Source organism: Macrotis lagotis, chromosome X, assembly GCF_037893015.1.
Source record: "Macrotis lagotis isolate mMagLag1 chromosome X, bilby.v1.9.chrom.fasta, whole genome shotgun sequence".
NCBI lineage: Eukaryota > Metazoa > Chordata > Mammalia > Peramelemorphia > Peramelidae > Macrotis > Macrotis lagotis.
In genome coordinates, this window is record NC_133666.1 from 12707029 (window position 1) to 12717170 (window position 10142).

General features: G+C 38.8%; 2 pseudogenes; both read right to left on the reverse strand.

The window, feature by feature from the left end:
• Positions 1–3584: 3584 nt before the first annotated feature.
• On the reverse strand, positions 3585–4027 carry LOC141500070 (ubiquitin-conjugating enzyme E2 variant 1 pseudogene; annotated as a pseudogene).
• Positions 4028–4159: 132 nt separating this feature from the next.
• On the reverse strand, positions 4160–4466 carry LOC141502353 (jupiter microtubule associated homolog 1 pseudogene; annotated as a pseudogene).
• Positions 4467–10142: the final 5676 nt, after the last annotated feature.

The following is a 10142-nucleotide window of genomic DNA, read 5'->3' on the forward strand; positions in this document are numbered from 1 at the left end:
ATGGAGAAAAGTATAAAATGAGTTCATGTATAAAATAGAAATGATGAGGGAAGCCACAAAATAGGAATCTGCTTCTACTGATAAGATGTAGGTAAACACAAGAAAAAAAAGCAAGAAACCATAAATTTAGAATGTTAGGTGTATTAATGAATATACCAGACAGTTTGGGTGTGAGATCCACATGATTGTGTTATACACCTAAAAGGGGCAGAAGAGCCTAAAGGTCTGGTCATTAAATTGTGGGGAAGGGGAGGTTTGATAAGGAATGAGGACTCACATTGGGAGGGAATTTTGTTCTTAGGATAGGCCTCAGAACTGTGTAATATCCAGTCAATGAAGGCCTGGAGAGGGAAAATGAAGTTTCCCATGCAAAGACTCCTTGCTCTTTGCTTTGGGGGTGTGTCTGTCTTTGCTGACCACACCTTTCCTTTAGGAATGTATTAAATTTTTAAGTTACTTCATTAATTCTGAAGTCTATTTTTCCTTTAGGGTTTATTTCTAATAGTTAACAATTGGGAAAAAGTTGAATGTAATGGAATATTACCATACTGTAGAAAGTGGTGTACCTCATAAATACAGAGACATATGGAAAGATTCATTTGAACTGATTCAGAGTGATATAAATAGAATCAAGAAAACAGCATACACAGTAACCATAATAAAATGGAAATCAAATGCCAAAATTCAAAAATAAATGTAATAAAATGATAAAGGATGGTCCAAATTTACATACCTTGAACCTACCCATATGTGGACATAAGAGTTTAAAGTTGTTACAGATTGCACATGTTCTCAAGTTTATTAATGAATCAATCAGTTGGGATGAAGTTTTCTTGTCTTTTAAAAAAAGCTCCTATCAGATGGTACTCTGGGAGGGAGAAAGGAAGGTATATATAGGATCAGTACAGTAATGTGCCATGCATGCACACACACATACATGCATATAAACACACAAACATTTATTCACTTAAAAATGAATTATCATATAGACAAGGCAAGTGACCTGGAAAAAAGATTAAGGAGTAAAAATACAAAAATTATTGGACAACCTGAAAGCTATGCCATACAAGAATCTACATATATTGTTTCAAGAACTCAACCAACAAAACTTTCCAGACCTCTTAAAACCAGAAAACAATGAGGAAATGGAAAGTATTTATAGGTAACCTCTAGAAAGGGCCTCCACAATGAAAACTTCCAGCAACATTATAGCCAAAATTCTGAGTTTACACTTCAATAAAATTATGTCAGGAGCCTGAATAAAAGAGGCAAGCACAAATAGCTACAATCATTAATTCACAGGATTTTCAGACATTCCCCTAACAGTTCTAAGAGCTCGATATCTGTCCTTCCAGAACACAAAGAAAATAAGTTTTCAACTAAAATAACTAACCCAGTCAAATAATGTAATATCACAGTGGAAAACATGGACTATTATTGAAAGGAAGGACTTTCAACCACAGCTAATTAGAAACCCAGAGCTACCTAAAAGCTTCAACTGGAAAACAAAGCATTCAACAAAAAGTGGCCCAAGTTCCCAGGTGAAAGCATTTCAAAGTCCACTTCTGGTACTGGAATCCTAAGCATCACCATACAGAAAGAATATTTAGTGCGATGGTGTCAGAGACTCTACATTCAAAGGCTGCCTTGGATGATTCATATTTGTATGACCCTGGACAGTAATTTCACCTTCTTGGGCCTCAGTTTCCTGCCCTAGAAGGAACTAGTGACTATTTTGGTCACTAGAGAGCCTGGGATGACGCTTGTTCCCTTTCCTGATGCATGTCTCCTAGCAACAGCTGCTTGTGTTATGGGTTTTCTTGTGCATAATGTTCTGCATTTGGCATCTATATTTCTCTTTCTTGACTCTAGCTCTCCATCTCTATGTCTGTCTTCTTTTTGTTCTCTGTCTCTCAATATTTATAATATACACAGATCTTGAGTGTACATATGTGTGCTTGTGCAGCTGTGTCCTGATATTTTGTAGCCTTGGTCATTTAGTTTTGTGCTCAACTGGCAGATCAGGATAAAGTTGGGCTGAAGGTCCTGCCCCACTTCCTCCAGCCTAGAGATCATAATGGAGGCCTGAGAAGGAGATGATAATAATGATGTTTACCCTTCATTCTCAAACAAGACTATGCCATTAGATAGATGATGCCACAAAATGCATGTGAATTGGATTGGAGTGGGGGGGAGGCTAAGTCCCTCTGCAGCCATCTGGATCCAAGGGCCAGATATGGATCAGGATGACTGGAGATGGCCCTGGAAGTAAGGCCATCAGGGTGAAGTGATTTGCCTACAGTCACACAGTCCTCAAGTGTCAAGTGTCAGAGGCTGGATTCAAATTCAGATCCTCCTCACTCCAAGTGCTCTATTCACTGGACCACCTAGGAAATGAATGCCAGCAACTCAAGATTCCCCGTTTCCTTGACAACAACCAGTCTCTATGACAACCAATGATTAGAAGCAACTGCAGCTTCCAGGCTTGACACTATTATTGGCTTCTAGAGAGCTGATAATGCAGCACAGGTGAAGTGGCTAATGAGATATGGATTTCCAATGGAAAAGGTGTGAAACCCTGACCCTACTTCTGCTCTTTGAACAAACCAAGAACAAGCATCCTGGAGGCCAAGGGTTTTGGTTTTTGGCATTGCAATGCCTGTTTCTGGTTTCGCATTTACATTGATTGCATGATTCAGCCCATCAATAATTTGAAACATGTGAGTCAAATTTTCTGTTATCAGTCATCCATGCCATGGCAGAGGGTTGAGCTCTGTTCATTTCTGTGACCTTGCAAGGGAAAAATTCATTTTCCTTCTATATTCTATGATTTCTAATAACCATTGAGAAGAGGGCCTCACTGTAAGATTAAATAGACTACATTTGTACTACACCCCAGATTATGGTAAAGGGTAGATGGTAGGAAGTAGAAGCTGATCTTAGTTTGAAGGCTCAAAGATGCTAGGCAACTTTATTCAAACAACTGAACCTCAGTTCCACTCCCTAATTAGAAAGTTGTCTAGTCCAAACTGCTTGAGCTTAGACAAATATCCTTCCAGCAGTGATATAAATGTATATATCATCAGAGGTCCCCATAAAGCAGTAGTATTCTGGATTCCAAGGTCACTTTCGGCTCTGCCATTCTGTGATGCTAATATGATCCTCCAATCCTCTGATGTTTTGTCTTCCAGGGTCCCTTCCAGCTGTGACATTCCATATTCACTGATATCTGGGTCTTTCCAGTTATCATACAATAATCTAAGGATGCTCCAATCTGTGGCATTTTACGATTTGCTATCAAACTGTAACCCCACCTTACAAACATGACCTCAGTTTGTTTCCCATAAAAATTTTTTTGATGAAAGAATTTTTTTGTTATAGTACAACTTTTATTTCAAACGAAAAAATTAGTATCATTTAGAGTATTACATAAATTATAGTGTTATATTACAGTATTACATAAATTGCCTTTGAATGGGGACATCCTTTCCAGTACTTTGACGCCTACAAGATGCATCTAGAAAATTTACTACTGCAGAAAATGAAGACAGCTTACAACTAAATAAAGGGGAAGATTTTTTTGATTAATTTCTGTAACATTGTCCTTCAGGCAGCTGAGGAAGCTTCATATTTTCTTTAGACATCATTAGACTTTGAAGTTCTTGTAGAACCATTTTGATGCTATATGAATTTTGCCATTTTGTTAGTGCAGGTATGGCTTTTGGGTCCACCACTCCATTTAGAACTACTTACTCCATTAATATTAATTTTTGTTACAAATCTTACAAATGGGGGGACTTCTGGATATTTAGGTTCACCCTCTATTTTCAGGCTGTCTATTCAGCTTTCATAAATTGTTTGTGGAGACCCAAGAATCAATCCTATCCATCTGGTTAGTGTCATATCTTCCTCATCATTAAGACCCCAGTTAACTGTCCCATCTCCTACTCCATTCTAACCTTCTTCAAGTCTACCTAACAATCAGAATTTTGAGGACTTTCACTCCATAGTCCTTGGTCACTGCCATCTTGCATTGCTGCCACTCAGAGTCCGCACCCTCCCTCTTCCCTTTAATGAAAGAAATTTTAAAGAGATATACAATCAGGTTCAAATTCACAAGCATGATGGGGAGAGGAAACAAGTCCTACTTAACCAAGGGCTAGCTGGACTTGCCACCAAGCAGATTCCTCCTGGCTGGTGCTGCTGCTGATGGAACTGGGCTGAGAATAGGTGCAGGAGGCACAGATTTCTCTTCATTCTATCCCAGGTCAATTTGTAAGTCTGCCTCCACATTTCTATGCATATTGTCTTCTCCCTTTGAACCTAAAAAATCTCCAGAACAAGCTTTATGAAGCTTCTCTTCTTTGGACTTCAGATAGTTCTAAATTACTACTAGATTGAACCCCAAGTGATTTGACCCAGAAAGGTTGATATTCGTCAGGTGTTCCAAAAATATTAGGTGCCATTTTATTCTTTCTCACTGGCTGTTCTGCAGGCCCATCAAAGTCTAAAGAAAATTAGACCCATCACCTAGAGGATGTAAAACCTAAGAGTGATTACTACCATTGTGGATCAAAGCCTTAAAGATGGTGGCAGGGGTGGACATGTGTAAGTCAAAGATGGATAGGGGTGGGGGAAGACATACAAGTGAACAAAGTAGCACCACAATTGGACAAGGTTCAGTAGAACATACTCAAAGACAGACACTCACTTAAGAATTACCTAGCTGTGTGGCCTTTGGCAAGCCACTTAACCCCACTGCCTTGCAAAAATGTAAAAGAAAAAAAATCAAAGACAGACGCAATGAAATCCACCCTCCTTGAGCTCATTTTCAAAAATGAGCATAGGGATCAAATAATGCCTCATCTGAGTCTCCAGGGCTCCCTTTTCAATAGCTGTAAGGAATTTCTTTTAGATGAAACATTATTTTCATAGGAAATGGTTAGGCTCTATGCTTAAACAGACATTTATGTATGTATCTATATCTTATACTTGACCTCTTTATGGTTGAAACGAAATTCAAATTATTAGGAATATTTTTGTAACTTAATAGCCAATTACAATAGTGTCTATCACTAGAATGGTATTAAAAAGGGAAGAGGAAGAAAGACCAGGTCTCTTCTTTATCCCACCCATGGGTGGGTACATTGAGGGCATCAGCCTGCATCTTTTCCTCTTAGAAGCTGAGAGAGTTGGTGTTCATTTACGTTATTTTACTTTTCTTCCAGAATTCAATCCTACATACTCTCTCCTGATGCTGATTGACCCAGCTCTGCCAGTTCTTGGCTCAGCTTGCTTTGACTGTACTTCTCCTCTCTATTTCCAAACTCTCAGAATCTTTAGGTGTTTCTGGAATGAGTCTTCACTTTCATACCAATTCCTAAGCACTTGACCAAATACCTTAAGGCAGTCCTTTGGACTGGTTTCATATACTTGGCTTTGATTGATTTATTCAATTAATAACTGGTCTTGCCTTGCTTTGAAGAGGGTGTGATGATCAGTGAAGCTCAAAACTTTTACATAAGGATCCCCCCAGTTCTAGTAATCTGTGATCTAAGGACCCCTTTCCCAGCATACCCTGCACTGGGTTGACTCTAGAGAACAGGAATGATTGGAATTTTGCTTAAAATGATAAGTAGTTTTTAATCCAAAAGCATCATCAGGCATTTTCTGTAATGGGAATAAGCTAGAAACCTTTCCAGTAAGATCTGACATGAAGCAAGAACGCCCATCATCACCACCATTATTCAAAATTGTATTTGGGGGGGTGGCTAGGTGGCACAGTGAATAGAGCACTGGCACTTTAGTCAGGAGGACCTGAGTTCAAATTCAGCCTCAGACAGTTAATAATTACCTAGCTGTGTGCCCTTGGGCAAGCCACTTAACCCCACTGCTTTGGAAAAATCTAAAATACTTTATTACAAATGGAAGCTCTAGCAAAAAGAGAAGAAAAATAAATTGAAGGTATTAGACTAGGAAATAAGGAAACAAAACTTTCACTTTTTTGCAAAAGATTAAAAAATTCTAGAATAAATTAAAAACTATTTGAAATAATTAGCAACATTAGCACAGTTGCAGTATATAAAATAAATACATATATATCATCAATATTTCTATATGTAATCAAAGAGCTAAGCAGCAAGAGATAGAAAGGACAATTCCATTTAAAATAAATGTGAATGATATAAAATACATGGGAATTTAACTTGCCATGGCGGACTCAGGAACTAGATGAACACAAAAGTCTTTTTACACAAATAAAGTCAGATTTAAGCAAATAGAAAATTATCCATGACTCATGAAATGGCTGATACAATATGATAAAAATGACAATTCTACCAAATTTAAATTATTTATTCAGTATCCTACCAATCAAACTACCAAAAATATTTTATATAACTGGAAAAATCAAAAGAAAATTCATGTAGAAAAAAAAGATCAAGAATATTCAGAAAATTAGTGAAAAAATAAAGAGAAGGAATTTGAATGTCAAACTTTATCATAAAGCAGTAATCATCAAAACTGTTTCTGACGAAAAATAGAGTAGTGAATCTGTGGAGTAGATTTGGCATAGAAGACACAGTAGTAATGTGTATTATAACCTAGTGTTTGATAAATTCAAAGACCCCAGCTTATGTGAAAAGAATTCAGGATTGGAATAAAAAACTTCTGGAAAAACTGGAAAAGAGTATGGCAGAAACCAGATGCAAACCAATTTCTTATAGTGTATTCCAAGAGAAGATCAAACTGGGTACTTGATTTAAACATAAATGATGATACCATAAGCAAGTTAAAAGAACAGGATTTTGGGCCAAACAAGAGGCGAAAGCATTACAAATGTGAAATGAGTCATTTTGATTATACTAAAGCTTGTGCACAAACCTAAATGCAACCTGATGAGAAGGAAAATAGAAAACTGGGAAACAATTTTATTACTATTATCTGTGAAAAAAATATCTCATTTCTCAAATACATAGAGAAATAGGTCAAATAAGAATGCAAGTCATTCCCCATAGGATAAATGGTCAAAGGACATGAAAAGATGGTTTTCAGATGAAGAATTCAAAGCTATCCATAGTCATATAAAAACTCTTCTAAATCATTATTGATTAGAGCACTGTAAGTTAAAACAACTATAAGGTATTACCAAAGGACAATCAAAACTTGCCTACACTTTGATCTAGCAGTACCACTATGACATGTGTAGTAAATATAAGGGAAGGAATTTATTGTACAAAAATATTTAGAGCAGGGCGGTTGCAGGGACATGCAATCAGGAAAAATGCAGTTCACGTCCGAAGAAATAATTGGTAAAGTGTGAAAACAGATCAAAGCATACGATTTTCACTTTTATTTTTAATTTTTACTTTACTTCTTTCTCTTCTGTCATAGCATGGTTTATTTGGGAATGTTTTACAGGATTGAATATAAATGATATCAAATATATGAAATTGCTAAAAGTCATAGGGAAAAAGAAAGTGAGGGAGAATAATTTGGAACTTTTTATTAAAATATGTGTTAAAATTTGTCTTTACTTGCAATTATATAAAATAAAATGTTATTTTAAAAGTACTACTGTGCCATAAGGAATAACAGAGGGAATGGTTTCAGTGTTAGTTGAGAACATGTGACTTATCACACATTTGCCACTTCTGAGATTTCACTCTCCACTCCCCACTCTCACTCTGGGACCCTGGAGAGAGGATTTTGAGGAAAACCATAACATCCAGTAATGACTTTGCTAGGATCCTGTTGACCAGTTGGTAATCTCACAGATCACAAGTACTTTGTCTGGGAGTTTCTTTGGGAAGAAAGGTCTAAGACTTTGTAGGTGGTCAGACTGGAGGTCTGATATCCAACTAGTGAATTTGATGGAGAATTATCATTTAAGTGGTGGTATAAATGGGTGATAGATTTCAATGGTCGCACTAAGGCTTTGACATATGATGGGAGGCCCTGAAATACAAGTGGGGGTCTCAACTGGGGTCTGGGATTTGATGTGTCAACTTCATGGGGGCCAGATTGACAAGTAGAATTCTAAATAGAGACCTGACTGTTTTTGTAGGTCTCTAATTGAATATGGCATTCATGGCAAAGTCTATCTCAGGCCTTGGGAGTCTGGCAGCACCTGACCTTACGAGAGAAGGAAAAGACTCTGGTTGGGTTTATTTATTTTTTATTTTTTATTTTAGTTTTTGCAAGGAAATGGGGTTAAGATGCTTGCCCAAGGCAACACAGCTAGATAATTATTAAGTGTCTGAGGCCACATTTGAACTCAGGTAATCCTGACTCCAGGGCCTGTGCTCTATCCACTGCTCCACCTAGCCACCCCTAGCCATTTAGCCACCCTGGGCTTGATCTTCCAATCTCAAATTCTTGGCAGTACTATGGTGGTTGCTGTCAATCCCTCTAACACCATCAGGTGGAAACTAGGCTTCCAAGGAGATCACCAATCAGATTCTGGTGTCTCACTGAGCTTTCTATTTGAGATGCCTTGGGAAAGGGCTTCATATCTGGAGAGGAGGAGGGACTGGGCAAGGTAATCCCTGAGATTGGCAACTCATGCTTGAGGAACCACTGGGGAGGGCAAAATGGATGGTAGGGCAATAAGAAGCTTCAGCTGCAAGAGCTGCAGCCCTAGAATCAGACAATCTTCAAATCACAGACTCACAAAATCTTTGTTCTTGCCCAGGCCTCAGCATCTATCCCCTGTACAATGTCGAGGACTCATGTACATTCAGCACTGGAAGTCCTTTCCTCCTAAAGCAGCCTCCTCCACTTTGGAGTAGTTAACTCATGGAGGGAGAAAAATGATTTTAGTGATCCCTCTTCCTCCTCCCAACCACCAAGAGTACTCAGTCTCTCCATCAATCCTCCCTTCCTTCTACCCAACATAGAGAACTGGATGTGTCATCTCTGGCTATCATGGCAGCCAGTCCACAGGAATCCAACCCAGAACCTAGTCCTGGAAGGGATGTCCAAGGGAAGTCTGGAATGCAAGAGAGGTCAAGTGAATCATCAAAATCATCCAAGGTACTAGGATCTTAGAAAGTCAGAGCCAAGATTCCAATGCAGGTCCTGTTGTCACGTGCTTGGGTTCAATTATCTGCCTTTGATGAATCATAGTTGATGGACCCGGGAAGACAGATGTGGAAGAAAATAGATTTATTAAAAGAAGTTACAACACAAAGAAAGTGATAGGTAAAGAGAGAAGGAAGTAAAAGAACAGTCAAGTAGACTTGACTGGACCAGAGAGTCAGAGACTACAAGCCCTGAGCAGAGGTCCAACCCAGATTTTTATGGTCTTGCCCCTTATCCAGAGGACAAAAGGGCTGATAGAGGGCTGAAGACTGAAAGATCAGGATGCAAATTTTACATTAAACAATGAATCACTGGTAGTCAACTTAGACTTCAATAACGAGGAACCTTCAGACATTTAACAAGATTTAACAGCATTTAAGATTACAGATTTTGTTTCTGCTACAGTCATAATTCTCTACATCATTTCTCTCAATCATTCTGACTCGAACCCTGTGTGCTGTTCAACACATGGCAGTTGAGCTGCATTTCTGGGAGTGGACAAAGAGGTAAATAGACTTAAAAGCCCTGGTGTAGAGAATCTAGCTATGTGGGAAACTTCTCCAGGAACAACACTGAAGAGGGCAAGTATGAATACTGGGGGGAAGGCTCTCCTCTTCATGTGATCAACTTTAATCATGGTTCTCTCCGGAACCAAGACTCAGAGGTCAGTCAGATCAGACAGGGAGGTTGCAGGGACATGCAATCAGGGGAGGAAGAAGAGAGACAGCCAGTGTATCTCTCTCACTGAAGGGGGAATGCATTTGCTACTTCTATTAGTCTCATACAATGCAAATTCTGATTCTGAAACTGTTCCTGACTCCCTCCCCACCACCCCATGTCACTGGGCTGCAAGCACCATGGTTCAGATGGGGGTTCAGTAAGGCTGGTCCCACGTAGCCTGGCAGCTCAACTCTGCCTAAATGAATGAAGCAGATACAATCAGAGATCCCTGTAGGGGAGAGTGTGGAAGGGGAATTAGAAGTTCATAGATTGAAAGTGATGGAGGCCCAACAAGATCATCTCAATTCAAGAGACAGAGGAGCTTGTCAAGGGGATACGCA